This window comes from Cnephaeus nilssonii, assembly GCF_951640355.1.
Source record: "Cnephaeus nilssonii genome assembly, chromosome: 12".
Classification (NCBI taxonomy): domain Eukaryota; kingdom Metazoa; phylum Chordata; class Mammalia; order Chiroptera; family Vespertilionidae; genus Cnephaeus; species Cnephaeus nilssonii.
Window position 1 is genome coordinate 4,846,124 of NC_137083.1, and position 6,208 is coordinate 4,852,331.

A 6,208-nucleotide genomic window follows, 5' to 3' on the forward strand; every position below is an offset into this window, starting at 1 on the left:
TGGCTCGCGAGCTGCGGTTTGCCGACCACTGACCTAGGTTTTAACAGTCATTAAATCATGTATCATCACACTATCAACAAGTCAGAAGAGAAGTTTCTGAGAATGGACCCAAGGCTGGCTGTTACTAAGGGGGAGACCTCTGTAAGGCTTGCTAGTCACATACCCCAGTCTTTTCAGGGTTTCACATGTAGACAGTTTCCTGAAACTCTGTCTTAAAGGCATTCAAAAATTATACTAATTGGTAAGCACGTTAAAAAAAAAAAAGTCACCTAATACCGATTTGCGAGAATCAAGTTACTTTGGTTCAAAAATTCTTTGCAGTGAACCGTTATTGAAATAAAGACAATAATCCCCAAATAGGAGCCAAGCCAACATATTTGCCTGCAGAATTGTTTTTGCTCATACAGCCACAGAGACATATTTTAACAATATCTTCTCGGTCGACTTGCCACAGGAAAAGAATTGCTATGAAATATGCCTTTTAAGAAAAAAAAAAGCAGGACCTAGTGCAGAATTCTGAAAACCCTAAAAGGTTATTATTCTTACATCCTTTTCCTTTCTTTTCTCCCCTCACCATAATTAAATATATTTAAAACTCAAGAAGCTTGGAAAAGCAGATGCAATTTGTTACTTAGGGGCCATCTGCTGTTAAAATAACGGACACATTTGCCTTTTGTTCTTTTTTGTAAATTTTGTATGGAGAGTATTTTCAACATGACAGAAGTTAGAAGCTAATAACACAGTTAAACTACTTTAAAAACAAAAATATACTTCAGGTATATAACCTGTTGATTAGATGTACTTATTCATAGTGAAATGATTACTACAGTCAAACTAATTAGCATTATCTCCTCAGGTAGTTACCATTCCTTTGTGTGCACCTGAAATCTACTCTCTTAGCATTATTTGGTGCAGTAATAAGTATAGTCATCATGCCTGTAAATTAGATCTCTAAACTTATGCATCCGGCATAACTATAACTTTGCACCCTCTGTCCAACATTTCCACATTTCCCCCACCACCCCAGCCCCCGTGACCACTGCTCTACTCTCTGCCCCATCTAGGAGGCCTTGGGGAGAACCTGCGCATTTTCAGCCCTTCTTGAATCACGCCACACAAAACTCACTTCACCTACAGGTAAAACAGTCTGTTCCTCTCTCATGTCTATGAGGCCGAGGAGGAAAGCTAGAACCTTCAATGACCCTGTCACAGGAAATTAAGAAACGAACAACGGTGGAGCAGAGTGCCATCCAACGGGTGCCAGAAGCAATCTTTCGGCCTGGGCTTCAAAGACTGTGATTATCCACGGATTCAAAAGCTGGCAGGTATTGACCAGGAGCCAAACAGAGTTGTGAGGCTCAGAGAAATACCTTCGTCTTATCAAAGAGGAAAATACCCATGTATCTTTTCTTTGCATTTTCCTAAAAGTTGCACTTACTCTCTTTAAAATACACACACACACACACACACACATAGAGGCCTAGTGCATGGAATTTGTGCACAGGTAGGTTCCTTAGGCCTGGCCAGCGATCAGGGCCATTCTGTGGGGTGACTTGCGGGGCAATCGGGGGACCCCGCTGGCACCCACCTTGGCGGGCCTGGGGCCTGGGGCCTGTGGGCAGCTCCTGCATTGAACATCTACCCTTGGTGGTCAGTGTGCATCATAGCGACCGGTCGTTCCACTGGTCCTTCTGCCGTTTGGTTGATTTGCATATTAAGCTTTTATTATATGGAATATGTATATGATTTCAGAGAGGAAGGAAGAGGGAGAGAAAGATAGAAACATCAATGCTGAGAAAAAAGCATTGATCAGCTGCCTCCTGCATGCCCCACACTGGGATTGAACAAGCAACCCAGGCATGTGCCCTGACCGGGAATCTAACCACGACCTCCTGGTCCATAGATCAATGCTCAACCATTGAGCCATGCTGGCTAGGCACACTTACTCTTTTAATCGCTACAGAAACAAAAGAAATCATTTAGAATGGAATCAAGCTGAGGTTGAATATCCCCAAAGTACAGAATTATATTTTTCTGTTCATAATGTCATAATTGTCAATCTTCCTTTTAAAACTGACGCTGTTTGTGGTAGGTCAGTGGTTCTCAACTCTTACAGACCCAATGCCTTACATTTGATTGCAAATATTTGGCAATACTTTTACCATTCTAAAATAAACTTCACAGATAAGATTCCTGTATATAAATGAGGAATGAAAGAGAAAGGTATTCATAATAAAACCACATGTATTTCAGTGTATAAATGCTCATTATCAGAGCAGACAGAACAAGGCAGTCTGAGGTTAGCACCTCTATTTGACACCTACCTGCATACAGCAACCACAAATACTGTTTACAAGCATGCTGAGTTGTATTTCAATGCCATAGATGGTGTTGCTATTGAAAATGTGATTTTTCCAAGGGAATGAACAACTCTTGGTAAAGACCTAAAGAAAACAGCCAATTCTTTCCTCTATATCCATGGTAGCGGAATTTTTGGAAAATGCAGAAAATTAAAACCATACCAAGAAAATACTATGTTCATGAAAACTGAATAAAACAGAACTACTCCTATCATTGTGAGCATGTGTTTTACTTCATGAAAATCTGAAGAACATTCAAATACAGAGCAAGACCTGGTCATTCGTTATAGTGTGGACAGTTGCGTGCAAGGCAAGATGTCCAGTCTCCGGCCCAAGCCACCAAATGCCAGCCAGTGCTCTTATAATTATAATATCCTAAAATGGCCCGGGAGGCCCGTGTCACCCCACTCCTGCATGAGATTCATTTTCACCACAATTAGACAAAGAACAGGCAAATAAAAAATTTTAGTTTATTCTGTAAATATTTTTGAATAAGATATATATATATGGAATATAACATTTCCTATAGATCCACAGAAATAGGCCCTTCATTATAATCTATATGCTAATACAGAGAAAAGCATAATTGTCTGACCTTGACATTTAAAATACTAGTATGGAAGAGATTATAGTACAGTCTACAGATATTACGATGCTATGTAAGACATAGCTTGGTTAAAAAAAAAAAAGAAACAGTGTAATTCCCTTAATATTTTTCAAATTTTATATTTGTTTCAGGTGTACAGTGTAGTAGTTAAGACAATCTTTACAAAGTGTACCCCCCAATATTTCCAGTACCCACCTGGAACCATACATAGTTATTACAATATTATTGACTATATTAGTATACCCTACGCTCTACTTTACATCCCTATGACTATTTTGTAACTTCCTACTCCCTTCACCTTTTTTCACCCATTCCCCCAAGACCCTCTCATCTGGCAACTCTCAGTTTGTTCCTTGTATCTATGAGTTTGTTTTGTTTATTTTGTTCTTTAAGTTCCACATATAAGTGACATCGTATTTGTCTTCCTCTGACTTATTTCACTTAACATAATACCCTTTAGTTCCATCCATGTTGTTGCAAATAGTGAAATTTCATTCCTTTTTATTGCTGAGTAATAGTAATCTAATCATCTACTGATGGGCACTTGGGTTGCTTCCAAATCTTGGCTATTGTAAATACGCTGCAATGAACATAGGGCGTGCATATATCTTTTGAATTAGTGCTTTGGATTTCTTTGGACATATTCCCAGAAGTGAAATTGCTCAGTCATAAGGTAATTCTATTTTTAATTTTTTAAGGAACCTTCACACTGTTTTCCATAGTGGCTACACCAATTTGCAATCCTACCAACAGTGCACAAGGGTTTCCTTTTCACCACATTGTCGCCGACATTTGTTGTTATTGATAATAGCCATTCTGACAGGTGTGAGATGATATCTCATCATGGGTTAAATTTGCATCCCTCTGATGATTAGTGACGTTGAGCATCTTTTCATATGTCGGTTGGCCATCTGTACATCCTCTTGGAAGAACTGTCTATTCATGTCTTCTGCCCATTTTTTAGTTGAATTGTTTGGATTTTTTTTTTTTTGCATTGAGATGTATGAGTTCTTTATAAACTTTGGATATTAACCCCTTATCAGATGTACCATTGGTGAATATGTTCTCCCATTCAGTGGACTGTCTTTTCATTTTTGATGGCTTCCTTTGCCTTGCAAAAACTTTTTAGTTTAATGTAGTCCCATTTATTTATTTTTTCTCTTGTTTCCTTTGTCCAAGTATGTCAGAGAAAGAATAATGTTAGAGAGTTTATTGCCTATGTTTTCCTATAGAAATTTTATGGTTTCAGGTCTTACATTTAAGTCTTTAATCCACTTTTAGTTTATTCTTGTTTATGGTACAAGAAAGTAATCTAGTTTCATTTTTTTGCATGTACCTGTCCCGACATTATTTATTGAATGGACTGTCTTTACCCTCCTTTATAATCTAGCCTCCTTTGTCATATATTAATTGACCACATAAGCATGGATTATTTATGGGCTCTTTTTGTGTCTATGTGTCTGTTTTTCATAAGTAATTTTAAAAGCTTTTAAACATTTTACTGTAATATTTTCTTACAAAGTTTATGGTGTTAAAATTTTTCTTAAAATTGTTATGGGTCTTAGAAATTTTCTTACAAATGTTATGGGTCTATGTGAGAAAAAAATAAACCTAAGAAAAATGGGGAAAGAATACAAATAATAAAAAATATATAACGTGAAAAAGAAAAGAGGACACAAAATTAAAACGGGAAATGGCCCTAGCTGGTTTGGCTCAGTGGATAGAGCATTGGCCTGAGTACCGAAGGTTCCCAGGTTCAGTTCTGGTCAACGGCATTCACCTTGGTTGTAGGCTCCTCCTCAGCCTGGGCCCTCCCTGGTCAGGGTGAGTGCAGTAGGCAACCAATCAATGTGTTTCTCTCACATCAATATTTCTCTCTGTCTTTCTCTTTCTCTTCCACTCTCTTTCTAAAAATCAATGGAAAAATATCCTCAGGTGAGGATTAAAAAACAAAAACAAACCAGAAAATAATTTGGGAACATGACGTATGCAGTATGTTGCTCCTTTTTCTTCCTCAAAGTTAATTTCTATGACTCAGTAATTTCAGTGATCAAAGAAACTCACATGGGTATTTCTTATTCATCTGATAAATTTATGGATTCAGGTAGAATAACAAATTAAGAAAAAATCATTAAATCCTGGACAGTTAACTCACTGGGGGGGAAAAATGACCTAATTTATTCATTTCTTCTATTCTACCCTGAATTGCTTCAGGTTTTCTGGAGCATTAAATATGAAACTGGATCTGTTCCTTAGGAAGATTCAAGATTATGAAAGTTTGAGGGAAATAGTAGCAATATGGGCAGGAGGGAAGAAAACGCACAAGCTTATGTATTAATTTAGCATCCTAATCTCATAGTTCAATGATTTTTCTACATATTTCTCAAAAGTTCTAAAGAATATTGTTTTCATTTATTTAAAGACCGATAACTTTAAGGGTTAAAGAGAACTCAAAAGATTTCAGCCTAGCTTTCTGTCTCCAAGGAAAATGTAAATTAACTGTGGACCAAGACCTCTATAAATTATTCAAAAACAGAAAAGGGGGAAAAATTACTTTCCTTGGGAACTCATTTTAATGCATAGCAGCATATTGGTCTAAGTTACACTCTTACCATCATTTAAATATATTTAGAAAGTTCTTAAAATCATTTTTGGAGGTATTGAGGGAGTTGACCCAAGTCCTTAAACTTGACCTTTCAAAGGAAAAGTCTAGATAACCTTATTAGAGTGGAAGGCCAAGAGTTCTGTTTCTCTTGATTTCCAGATGAGTGACTTCCTACCAAAGTGATGATAATCTAGAAAAGTTTCTTACTGGCCTCTCCCCCTTATCTGTTTTTGTCAGGGTGTGAGCTGAAGGGGTATCTTATCTTATTAACAAAGCAGAGCTTGGGCTTTGGAGCTGAATTCATTTACCTAAGGCTTTCCGTGGAATGAAAAGAACCAACTACAGGGCTGAGTTCAAAGCTTAAGGAAAGGCCATGTTTCAGACGGAGGAAACTAAAATAAACTCAAAAAACTCAGAAACCATTAGACCCAGGATGCTTGGACGGGCCAAGGAGACCCTGTGCATTGAAAAACAATGCAGTGTTGCGACTGCAGGCGGACTGACCATCAGGAGTCTCAGCATGGGCGTCCTTTAGGGATGGCAGGGACTAAATAAGGACTGGGATGAATAAGTCCTTTCCTTTGGCTGCCACAAGGCATGGTTTTAATCAAGTAAGTAATAAAATCTCCTCCCTCC